The following is a 13,564-nucleotide window of genomic DNA, read 5'->3' on the forward strand; positions in this document are numbered from 1 at the left end:
GAGCACAGGGACGGCTAAGCCGGCAGGGCAGGCCTGAGCACAAGTCTGGCTATCAGGTGGTAACATGTCCTTGGGTAGCAGGAGGGTCCTGAGTATTTATGAGATAGAAACAGAAGAGAGGAGGCAAGGAAGAGACCGAATCTAGTCAATAAATGACTGTTTAATGAATGGCGTCTTCTACCACAGTGGAATAGCAGCATTGGCAATGGTGATTCCATCCTTAGGGTAAAAATCACAAAGTCAAAATGATCCTTGAAAATCCATTAAATTGCCCATGAAGTATAGGAATTTTTTTCCCTGTTGATGGCTGGATTTGTTGTACCTATATGTGCTTGCTCCATATTGGAAACCAGCATATTGTTACCCCTGACTGAGCCCCTCACAGGCAGGTGTTCCTCCAGCAACAGAAGCCACAGCTCTGTCTTCCAGTAAGTACCAGATGAAGTAGCTGGCTTGTGTTAAAGCCAGGTTGTAAAAATTAATACATGGACTTAAACAACACAAAAACACACTCAACATAGCGAGAGATATGTAAGAAGCAGTGGAGACTCACGCCAAGTTGGAAAGAGCAGACGGACTTGCTACAGCACATCAAATCCAGGATAGTAACTTATGGAGACGAAATAGCCCACATTATTTAAATGGCTTTTTCTTTTCTTAGAAGGAGAAGCAAAATCCATATGTTTTAATTTGCATAAGTTAAACTGGCATATGATGCAATTTAACTATGCTTTTTAATTTTGCCTAGACCTGTACCGTCCAATACAGTAATGACTCTAAATTCAGATGTGCTGTAACTCTTAAATACACCCTGAATTCCAAAGGCTTTGTATACAAAGCTATATAGTACTTCACTAAAAAATTTTTTTAATTGATGACATTTTGAAATAATAAGATTTTAGGTATTAGTTTAAATTAAATCTAGCTAAAATTATTTTCATTTGTTTCTTCTTACTTCATTTTAACATGGCTACTAGCAAATTTAGAATTACAATTGGTTCTTATTGTATTTCTACTGGATAACATTGAATCCAATGATGAAAGCCCCAGAGTTAGTTTGAAATTATCCTAGACTGAAATTTTGAATTGTTAACACCTGTTAAACTTGATAAAATTATTTGAAAACTAATAATTCAACAATCCTACTAGATTGACTCAAACTACCTTTTCTTTTAACAATCCTACCAGATTTAAGAAAGGATTGACTCAAACTATCTTCTGCATTTAAACTGGTCATCTGTTTTAAATTATTACCTAGATTTCCCAGTCTACTACTAGATAGATATTTCCCTAATTAGTTTAGTTTTGCTGATGGCTTAATAGTCAAGCCCTGGAGTCATTTGTAAAACTATAGAATGTATGCTTCACGTAATCTGTGCTTGATCTTTGAGTCTGAACTTCTTGTGGTCCGTAGAACTGCATCTGGGCCAACTCTGTGCCCTAATGGTTAAAGGAGCTGGATCCCATATGGCTGACCACAGTTCAAATCCCAGCCTCCAGCAGCTTGAAAAATGGGCCAGACCCATGTGTATGTGTGCCTTCCCCCCACACCAAAATAATACATAGATTATTATCTCCATCCTGATAGGATAGAGAAATGAAGGAGAAGGGATTGTAGTGTGACCATGCCCCACTAGGGAGTGGTGTTTTTCCCTCCCTTTCTCTGCCTCTCTCTAGCAAATGTACATACCCTCTAACAATTAAAAAAGAAAAAAAGAAAAAGAACATTTCCTAATTTTAAAATGTTTAATTCCATTTTTTGAGATATCACATAATTTATTCAAATATGTAGAAATTTCTTTTGTTCCAACATTTTACTATAAAAAATATGAAAAACATAGCTAACCTGCACATAGCAAGAAGAGGAAAGATGTAGATACTGGGTTCCAATAGACTGTGTGTATCATTCGGAGGAAAGGGAGTGGGATACAAACCACAGACTAGCCCCTCATTGCATTGCCCAACAGAATATTACATGCAGACAAGAAGCTAGAAGACAGGTTGGGTGGTAGCCAAATACAGATCTCTCCACCACAAATCCCTTACATCTTTATTATTCCAATTTTTGACAAATAAATGAAGAATTCCTAGCTGATAATGTGCATTAAATTTACCTCCTGGGAAAGAAAAATAAATTGAAAAAATATTAAATAGATGAAAGACATATTAAGACAACCTTAACCATGTTTTGCTGAACTACTTCTACAATCATTCTGTTGTTCACATTTTTCATTAAGATGTGTAAATAAAAAACAGTTGTTTTTTGTTTTGTTTTGTTTTTGCCTGTCAATTCTTTATGGGAATTAAGATGAATTCATAAAACATCTTCAACGTCCCAAATAGTAAACAATATTATTTTGAAAGGAAAAACAAAATTGAAGTACATTGCTAAGAAAAGTACAGTTGTACCCAGAAAAGATGTACAGGTGGCAGTTGGGTCAGTTGTACCAAGTAGGATGGAGGTATATCAAAGTCCCTTTGGCCTTAATGTGATCTTTCCAGAAAAAAGACTTTTCATTCTAGACTTACTCATTATGGCAGACAGTATCAATGGCCCCCTCAGATCAGATCCTTCAGTGGCTGGGAATTTATGCTCCTCCATGTTTGGCCTCACACAGTGACACACAGGCCTGGTGCCTTAGCTAAGGACAACCCTGAGACAGAACTTTCTCTCCAGAGCTCCCTTGTAGGCTCAGCCTGAAACTCCTCCTGATAGGACTCCATTTGAGATCACACAATTGTTTGGCTTCCTCTCCTTCCCTCTTCTGCTGCTTCCCCACCCTCTTGCTGGTTTCTCCTTGGTGCATTTCCTGAAAACATCACTGAGCACATGAACACACAGCTCAGGAAAACCTAACCTAAGCTCCTCATCGACTCACCTCTCACACTTCTGCCTTCTCTCATTTCAGCAGGCTCTAAAAGTCCTAGACTTATTTTCCATGAATCTTTCAACTCATCTAAACCACAACTATACACCGAACCATTTACTATTCCCCAAACTCAGTCCACAGTCTCCTGTCTTCTTGCCTTTGTATGTGTTGTCCTTCTTCACTAGGTAGGATTCTCTGTGCTCTCCCATTTCCAGACAGACTTTCCTTGGCTCTCTCAGGTCACTATTCAGTCCACTGTGTTCTCCCTGGCCCCTTAAACCCACTGCTAACTAGGGCAGAGGTGTAGTTCTGAAGCCACGCTGCCTGGGTTCAGATCCTGGTTCTATTTCTCCCAACTGGGTGACCTCAGACAAATTACTTAATTTCCCTTTTGCTCAGTTTCCATATCTGAGAAGTGGACATAAAAGTCAAGCATACCTTTGAGTATTCTTGAGCAAACTGAATCAGATAATTTATATGCAAAGCACTTACAGATGACTGGCCCTTGGTAAATATAGCTGGTGTTTTTACATTGTGATTATTTGGTTATGGGTCTGTTTTTCTTATTAGCTCCTCAAGGGCAAAAGTCATATTATATTCATCTCAATAAATGTGTGTTAAATAAACACTCTCCATCAAAGAGCAGTTCTCTTGGAAAGGATAATACTTTAAATTGTTAGTGTTGAATCTCTTTAGGGCTCCAAATTTGCATACCACCTTTGTGATTTTGTTTCCCTCATATCTCCTCATAACCTGTACTATTATTCCTTATTTCTTTAAATTGACTTTATAGCAATCCTTTTTTCCACTCCTGGCCTTATGCTAAGAAATAGAAGATGTGAAATCACAGGCTTAATGTGATTTTTCTAATGTTTATTAAAATAAATATGCAACTGCTAAAATGAAATCTGTTCATCCATATACCTCCCAAATGATCTCATGTGCCCTCACTGGTAACCCCTGCCCAACTTTGGAAAACTGCCTCCAAAAACTGGTAAGTAATCCCAAGATATCCAAGAATGTGAAAGGGATTCAGATAAATACAAAAACAGCAATGAATGGATGCACAGGGCTTTGGAGTAGACAGAGCTCCATTCTGAACTCATATTAACTCACTCCATAGTCTTTGTCTCTCAACTATTATTAGCCAAATTCTCAGGCACAAAAGAGATGTTATACATTCTCCTTTATCCAGCAAGGGAGGGTCTCTTCTCTGTTTAGGGAACCAGAACCCTGCACAAGTCAAAGATGAAATCAAGGGTCCTAGAGCCTTAGTGTAGGCACATTACAGCATAACTCCATACCTCCTCCCACTTGTCTGAACATGCTTCTTGTAAAATGTGAGTTTGAGACCAAGTAATGAAGAATTTAACAAACAGAAAAGGAAAAAAAAAATAGCCATTTCAGTAGTATAGGACATGGTACAGTAAAGACTAAGGGTAGAGGGACACAGCTCCCCCACACACAAACACTCCATCCCTCACTGTAGACCCATTCAGCATGGGCACACTATGAAATACCCTTCCAGTACTCTAAGATGACCATACATCCTAGAATTTGTTTATTCATCTCAACTGAACAGTGTCCCAGGAAATATCTAGGAATGTTTACTCTGGGATTTTCATACCAGGACCACCCCACAAAATTCCACTTTCTGAGCTATGAAGTATGCAATTTAATTATCACACTTAAAATTGGGTAAATGTCTATAAAAAATACTTTAGAACCATGATCACCAATGGAACTTGGAGTTAGAGGTGAGTAAGACTAAGATAAACAATAGACTATTTGAGCCTGAGAAGATACAATCACCTCATAGAAGGGCAAGACAGCTGAATCATTTATGTCTCAGATACTGTGGAGCAAGAATCAGATGCCAGGAGCTGGGGGGGTAGGGAGGAAGTGAAAGGAGTTGCCCTGAGAAAAGTCATTTACACCCCTACCTCTCACATTATAGTCTTAATACCAGCAGCATTGGCATCACCAGGGAGATAGTAGAATTTAAGAGTCCCAGGCCCCACCCCGGATCTACTGAATCAGAATTTCATTTGGCTGCACATTCACGTTTGATGGAGTCTTACGGGCCTCTGCCACTTTAAGCCATCAGAAATACTTGACCAGTGTGATCTTGGCTTCCTCCTCTTTCAAGTCATCTTGTCTACCCCCAACTACCATTTGGAAAGGACTGGTCTAACTCACTCTACTTCACTCTCATTGGACTTTTCTCATCACCTGCCAGTGCCAACCTCATTCCCAGTCCCACTCTATTTCTAGGCTTACGACCTTTGCACATGCTGTCCTTTCTGCCTAGAACAATCTACAACTGACCGATATCAACTCTTCCTTTGGGTCTATGCTTCCACGTCACTTCTTCCCATCACTCACTTCAATGCAGGTCCCCACCATTCTCTCATGTGGCCACAGTTCTTTTCTTTCATAGCGGTCATTATAATTACAAATGTGCTGTCCTTCCTCACCAGATTGTTCAAGACGAGACCATGTTTGTTCACTGCTGTACAACCAGCACCTGCACAAAGCCTAAATCAGAATAGGTGCTCGATAAATACTCTTTGAATGAGTAAATAATTGAAAACAGTTTCTTTACTGCAAGACTCTCAGATGCTAATGAGCATCATCAATCTCCAAGAAAATAATAGAGTATTCAGTATTTCTCAAACTCATTTGTCTCTCTGCAGAAAATCTATTAATGTTCTGGGGAACAGGATCCTACGAAATACAGTTTGGAAAATCCTGAGAAAAGCAAAGATGAGAGAAGAGTATATCCCCAGGAGTCAGAGCATAACAGAAACTTAGAGAAATTTAAAAATGTGAGTACTCACCTCTAGAGGTCCTTCGAAGAAAAGCACCATGAAACATTACACTGTGTTTTCATCTTAATTGTGTAAGTCTCCCAAACTTTGGCATTAAGGTTAACCCATCAGTGAAAACACCAAAAGAACCTTACTGACTTCAGAACCATCAACAGACAATAGAAAAAGACATGAATCCCCAATGTCCTCTACTATGAAACAGCAGCATTTTTAAAAAGTCTTTATAACAATCAATTAGAGATTAAATTTGCTGAGTCATCTTTCCCTGGGATGACTTATACATTAGAAATATAATTACCCAATCACATCAGTTACCAAAAGGGCAGAAATAACTTATCTTCGAGAAAATGTGAAGTGAAGGCTTTCTGGTTACTATTGCTGTATAACAACTGTCCTCAAATGTAACAGCTTTAAAGAGCAAAAATCAATTATTTAGCTCACAAATCTGTCATTTGTACAGTAAAGAAGTCATTTACCCAGGAAAGAAGGCTAATATCTGCTGCCTATGGCCCAGCCCAAGCAGACTGAGTACAACTTGGAGGATCCTTTCAAATAGCTTACTAATACAACTGGCAAGTAGGAACAGTGCAGACACTCTGCCAGAGCTGCAGGCCTCTCCATAGGATACTTGGGCTCCCTCACAGTATGGCTTCTGGGTTCCAAGTGTGAGTATCCCAAAAGAGCTAGGAAACTGAGTGACTAATTCAGTCTCAAAAGTCATGAAACATCATTTCTACCACCTTCTATTTATGGAAATAGTTACAAGCCCACCCAGATTGAAAGAGAAGAGAATCAGGCTCTTCTTATTGATGGAAGAATGACAGAATTCTAGAAAAACATGCAGGATGGAAGATATTGTTGGAGCCATAAATGGGAAAGAAAATCTGCCCCAGAAGACAAGATGTAAAGAAGTAATTTTTAAAATAAAGACAAAACTAGTTAAAAACTCCTCTTTGTGCCTTTGTTATGGAGGGAGGAAAGACAGATGTCAAGGTGGAGTAGGGAGTTTGCTCTCCAAAATATGGAGACTTGACCTAGGAAAACCCCTATGAGCAGACTTCAAAAAGTTTGTAGGTGGGTTGGCTCTGTGGCCTGATGGCTAAGGCAGCTGGATTGCACATGGTCGACCACACAAGTTTGAATCCTTGATCCCAATAGTTTAAAAAACATGCCAGACACATGTGCATGTGTGGCCAAAACTCTAAAAGGACAGAAAAATGGAGAAGAGGAGACTGAGTTAAGATCACATCCTATGGGAGTTGGGGTGCTTTCTCCCTCTTCCTCTCTCTCTCTCTGGCAAGTACAAGTGACCTCCAGCAAAAACAAATTTTTAAGTTCGTAGAGAAGTGAAATTAAAGTATGAGTTCATTTTGGTACCAAAAAAAAAAAAAAATGAAATTCGTATATTGCTTTTTTAGAGTATGTCCTTGCCCTTGAACTTTCTGATGTCCCATTGGTCTAATAGGAGCATTGAGACCACATTTTGTGCCAGTGAGTTGCAAATTTGATGCAGGTTAAACAGTAACTGTGTAAGGAAATATAAAACAGTTTCAGGTAGCTGGCAAGATCAAACTGAAACAAAAACAAAAGCAGTTCTTCCACCTGCAGAGGACTCACAAGACTGGCAAGCACCAATGATTTGAAGGCATGGGCTTTCAAATAAGTCCTTGATTTTTCTGGGAGAGTCCCAATTTCAAATGTTTTGTCACCATGACAATCCCGAGCTGAGCCTTGAAAGATAAATAGGATTTAAATATTCTGCCAAGCAAGACAACCGCACAAAAGACCATGAGGAGTGGGAAAGAGAGCAACGAAAGAGCAATTTCTTTTTTCTTTCTTCTTCTTTAGCTGAAAGTGTCAGAAGACACAGGCTTTGTGAAAGAATCCAGTACAAAGTAGGACCCAAAAAGACATTTATAAATAAGAAAGACTTCTCCCCCTCCTCTTCAGCTTACCATGAGCCTTAACATTTCTCCCTTTAGACAGTCTTTCCTTTGGTTAAGTTAGTGTTGAAGATAGGAAGATGTACCACTCAGAGCCCTCTCCCAGAAAGTATTCACCACCTAACTTCAGGGTATTGGGTGGCTGACAGACTCCAGCTGTTAATGTCTTCAGAGTTGGCTTCCATTTTCAAGCCAATGTCGTGCTCTTGTCAAGATAACCCCCAGCCAATGTCTGAGCAAGACCCAGCCATTTCCACCCAACATGGGATTCCTCCATTGAGCTGGTAGAAGTTCTTCCAGGTCGGCTTCATGGTCCAATGGCTGCCACTGCCTGACCCTGCTTTTTTTCTTATACGTTCACAGCTCTTGACTTCTCATAAACGTTCTGCACTCCTAACTTCATCTTAGCATCTGCTTCCCTGAGAATCCAATTTGATATCTACAAACTTCACCTGCCTGCAACAGGCAGCATTTTCAAAGTTTCTCCATGGAAAGGCCAATGTCCCATGGTCAGTAAGCCACTCCCAGCCTCAAGCAACTTAGAAAAGAACCATGAGAAAGATACAGAAAGAGACAGACTCAAAAGTATCATGAGAAAGAGACAGACTACATAAGTACATTTTGGTGAAGAAAGAGAATAGATTCAGGAAGCTTTGAACATTTCCATGGTATAATGTTGCATTAGTGTCCAAGAAAGGAAGGGACAACAGTTTAAAAACTGTTGTCATTGTATTGTTCTTCAGGAAAACTTTGGTGAGATGTTAGGGTCCTGAGCAACCCCTACCCCTGCCAACTAATACCACTCAGAAACATGACTTTCTTTGGTCTCCAAACTGTCCCCTGAAGTACCTAAAGTTTGTAGACCTTAAATACAAAGCTGAATAATCCATCCTGACTATAACCTCATATTTAGGTACTAATATTACATTTTAGTTTTCTGGTTTTGTTTGGTTTTGTTTTGTTTTGTTTTTAGATTTTTACCATAGAGCACATGTGCTTGCTGCAAACAGACAGAGAAAGGAAAAGTAAGAAATCGTCCCTTGAGGGGATGGCCACAACACGATCTCTTCTTTCAGGATTTTTGGCGTGCACACACATGTACCTAGTGTAACTTTCAAGTCGCCAGGTCCAGGGCTCAGACCATGGTTGGCCATGTGGGAGTCCAACGCCTTAACTACCATTTTACTTGCTGGCCCCTACATTTTAGATTCTAGTTCAATCATTTAAAAAGATCAGTGGCTCACTTGGGCCTGAATGTTCAGTCATCCTGAGTAAGAGTAAGAGCCATACTTGACCTGGTCCCAAAGACAGTGAGGCCCTGACCTGAATCACTCAGACAGCCTAAACAGCAGGACATAAACTGGGACTATGCGGTTGGGGCTGCACCTGCCAAGACCCACCAAAGAAAGGCTGCTTCTACCATATTTGCTGAGGCAGGGCCTCCCGGTAATACCACTCAGAAACATGACTTTCTTTGGTCTCCAAACTGTCCCCTGAAGTACCTAAAGTTTGTAGACCTTAAATACAAAGCTGAATAATCCATCCTGACTATAACCTCATATTTAGGTACTAATATTACATTTTAGTTTTCTGGTTTTGTTTGGTTTTGTTTTGTTTTGTTTTTAGATTTTTACCATAGAGCACATGTGCTTGCTGCAAACAGACAGAGAAAGGAAAAGTAAGAAATCGTCCCTTGAGGGGATGGCCACAACACGATCTCTTCTTTCAGGATTTTTGGCGTGCACACACATGTACCTAGTGTAACTTTCAAGTCGCCAGGTCCAGGGCTCAGACCATGGTTGGCCATGTGGGAGTCCAACGCCTTAACTACCATTTTACTTGCTGGCCCCTACATTTTAGATTCTAGTTCAATCATTTAAAAAGATCAGTGGCTCACTTGGGCCTGAATGTTCAGTCATCCTGAGTAAGAGTAAGAGCCATACTTGACCTGGTCCCAAAGACAGTGAGGCCCTGACCTGAATCACTCAGACAGCCTAAACAGCAGGACATAAACTGGGACTATGCGGTTGGGGCTGCACCTGCCAAGACCCACCAAAGAAAGGCTGCTTCTACCATATTTGCTGAGGCAGGCCTTCCAGGCTGTGAACGATCCCCACCCCAAGCATCGGCGAGCCTCGTGTCATAACACTAGCACAAAACCAGGCACGAGGAGAAACCCAAACTGTTGTATCCCTCTTTTTAAAAAGGATCTTCCCCCATTTTCCCCACTGGGTGTCAAAAACTCATGAGACAGCCTTAATGCTTGTTTACGTTTTTGCCCCTCTTCTGAGAGTAGATATTCATTCATTTGGGAGGGACTACTTCTAGCTTCTATCCTACACTCAGAGTTTTGTCCCTAACTAGGTCACTAAGAAATGTCATCTATGGAACAGTCTTGGCATCATCTTATAAGGTGCAAGATAGGGAAGACAGTAAGGATCAATTCCTCTGGGTAGAGGTAGCTCCTCCTGCCTCTAGCTAAATGGCCCTCCCATAATCAACCAATGACCTAACCAGTTATTTGTATCCATGTTTTCTCTTTGTCTTCCTGATCTCTCAGGTTGTTCTTATTCATCATTCCAGCTTCTTTATATTGACTGCTCACGTATGGCACTTCTTACTTCATGTTCTCCTGTCTCTTCATCTGCTCCCATTTCTTTCTTTATGTTTCTATAGATGCTGTCAAAGCATCTCTTTTTATCCTTTCTGCCTAACTCTGATACCACCCGTAGCTGTGGAAGATGGTTTCCTACAGACTGAGCTTCCCAATTCAAGCCCCTTTCCACATCTCCACCTGAGGATCCAGGAGAACTTGCTCAGCTCTGGCAAGTGTGACACAGAACAGCAGGAGTTAATGTCCCAAAAAGCATTACCCTCAACTGATGAAGGACAGAATTTAGTAAGTGAATTCTCTGGCTGCCATGTTCTCCAGAGGGACTATTTTGGTACAAGTCTCAGATACTTCCTCCAAGGCTCCCCAGAATGTTTGAGCTCCAGTCACCTGAGGACTCATCTACTCATCCACTCATCTACTCTTTATTATCTTTCTCCCCTCCAGGTCTCATTTTCCTTACCCCTATTTGTGCTTTCCAGGATCACCTCCCAAATAAACTATCTACAATCAAGTCTTCATCTCAGGGTCTGCTCCTGGGGAACCTAAATCAAGCCAAGTCTTAGTTCAAACCTCGTAAAAATTGGACTGATTCTCTTTTTATTGCTATTGTCTGTATTTAGACAAAGCTTTGCACACATCACTGCAAAGGCTATCAGCCACCTATTATTGAATGCCCTTGGGTGTATCCTCTGTTCTAAATGCTGTAGGCAGAGGTGGAATTATACGTCATAAAACATGGTTACTGGGCCAGCCAGTGGCATGATCGTTAAGGCAGCTGGATTCCACATGGCCAACCATGTAGTTCATGTCCTGGACCCAGTATTTGAGAAAGACATCAGGCACAAATGTGTGCATGTCCAAAATAGAGAGATGGAGGAGGAGGAATTGTGGCATGACCATTCTCCATGGTGGGAGAGGGTGCTTTCTTCTCTCTTTCTGTATCTCTCTCTCTTGCTCTCCAGTAAGTGTACAAGGGAAAATTAAAAATAATTAACTGGGACCAGCAGATGGCATAATGTTTATGTCACTGGACTCCCACATAGTGAATCATGGTTCCAATCCCGAACGTGGCAGCTTAAAACTCATGTCAGGAGTATATTCATGCCTGCCCAAAATCCCAAGAGGAGAATAGAGGAGAAGGGATTATTGTGTGGCCATACCCCCTTGGGCAGGGGGGGGTGTGATTTCTCCACCTCTCTGTCTCTCTCTGTTTCTCTAGCAAGCTCATGTGCTCTATGGCAAAACTCTCTCTAAAAAATTTTTAATTATTTAATTACTTTTTTTTAAAAGCACAGAACAAAACAAGTGCCTTTCTATCAGGAGATCATGAACAGGGCCATCTTCCTTAGGAGGCCTTTGAGGAGGACAAGCACTCTCACCAATGGGCCCAGTCAGACTCTGAATACCTACATCTACATCTAGATGTATCTTGATAGGATGAATGGCTTATTATTTTCCCATAAGCACACCTATTACTCCAGATACTCACATATACATGTGAGTAAAGGGGATTTAAACAACTCCAGAGACTCATAAGCCATGCACATATTTTGATTTTTTTCTTCTTAAGTTTCTTCTTCTTCCTGTAGAGTTTACTATGATGGGTTCTCCAAAACATTAAGTGTACAAGACTTTGATGAGGCAACATGTTTTCGTGAAAGGAAGAGGAGGGAGGTAGAGAGCACTGGGACAACCATCAGGTCATGATGTAAATATGGCCCTGAGTGAAGGAGGAAAAGAGAGAAAACTAGATGGAAGCCCCCGAGACCAGTGTGCTGGCAAAGGAGGGCTTGGCAAGGCTGTTGGGGAGTCCTTGAGCCAACGCTACCTAACAAAGGAGTCCACTGTGGTCCATGAACAGGTCCGCCGTAGGTCCCCTCTACAAGTCACTGCTGGGGGTCAGCTCACAAAAGTATGGCCTTGGCACAAACACAGTCCAGATTTCTTTTTTCTTCTTTTTTTAAATTTTTGTCAGAGGGTATGTGCGCTTGTTAGAGAGAGACATAGAGAAAGAGAGAGAGAAAGTGAGAAAGTATTGGGTATATTCATGCCACAATCTCCTCTCCTCCATTCTCTCGTCTTTTCACAGTTCTGAGCAGGCATGCACGTATGCACACATGCCCAGTGTGTTTTTCAGGTCATTGTGTCTGAGACTTGAACTGGGCAGTTGGCCATTCGGCATCTAGCTGCCTAACCACCACATGACTGGTTGGCCTAGGGCCAAATTTCGAAGTAGAGCAGCCAGAGCCTCAGTTACTTACATTCCTGGAGGCCATTCTCAGAGTTGCTCAGGGACTATGTAATTATTTCCTTATATGGAACTTTTTTGCTGTCGGAACATTATCTCATTATCTCTAGCATGGCCAAATGATATGCTTTGCCCAGCAGACATTTAAGATGTCAATTCTAGGCACAACTTTAAGAGCCAGCATGTGGTTTACCATGTTCTTCTTTTCCCCTGCCTCAACAACCAGCCATGTTCCAGACAGAAGCTACTTATCAGCCGAAGTCCTGTAGCAGGGATGGCATGGCATGGAGCCATGGCTGACTCACAGTAGGGATGTGAGTACAAACAAGAAAGAAATCTGTGTTGTTGAAAGCTATTAAGATGTTAGATCCTTTGTTACCACTGTATAACCTAACCTATACTGACTAATACTCAACTGCTGCCATCTTGCTTAGTCCTTTTCTCCACGCATATACAAGAGGCCCGTTTATCCTGACAGGGGATTCAAGAAAATAATTTCTTTCTCCATCTGCCTTTCTTTACACCCCTACTGCCATGGCAATTGGTGGGTTTTTTTGCTTTTTAGGGGAGTGTTTTGGGGAATTTTTTTATAGTTTTTCTTCTCATCAGCTACTACTATTAAGAAAAATGCTTATGGTTTTATATCCTGACTATAGTATTTTTTTAAAGGAGGAAAATATAGGCACCTTGATTTTACAGTCTAGAACTTCTGTGATAGAGTAGACACTTTACAGCACTGGTGTGTGATGGATTCCTCTTTGGAAACCTTTCCTTAAAATATATATCCTGCATGGCTCCATGTTTTCATCCATCATTTTCCATTATGTACCATAATTCTTTTTCTTTTTCCTCTTTCACCAGTCTTTTACTGAGGATTCAGGGGAATAAAACTACATTTAAGAACTTAATGTTCTGGATGAATTTATACAACTTTAGATGAATAGGAAAATAATCCTGACAAGTGACAAAAGATTCATAAATACAAATTCATGTTGGCATCTGTTTTCTCTATTTTAAAGGGGGGAGGGAGCATCTAACAGATGCTGTTTTAGAGCGGT

The sequence above is a fragment of the Tupaia chinensis genome, unplaced genomic scaffold, assembly GCF_000334495.1.
Source record: "Tupaia chinensis unplaced genomic scaffold, TupChi_1.0 Scaffold000617_2, whole genome shotgun sequence".
In the NCBI taxonomy this organism is placed as follows: Eukaryota; Metazoa; Chordata; class Mammalia; order Scandentia; family Tupaiidae; genus Tupaia; species Tupaia belangeri.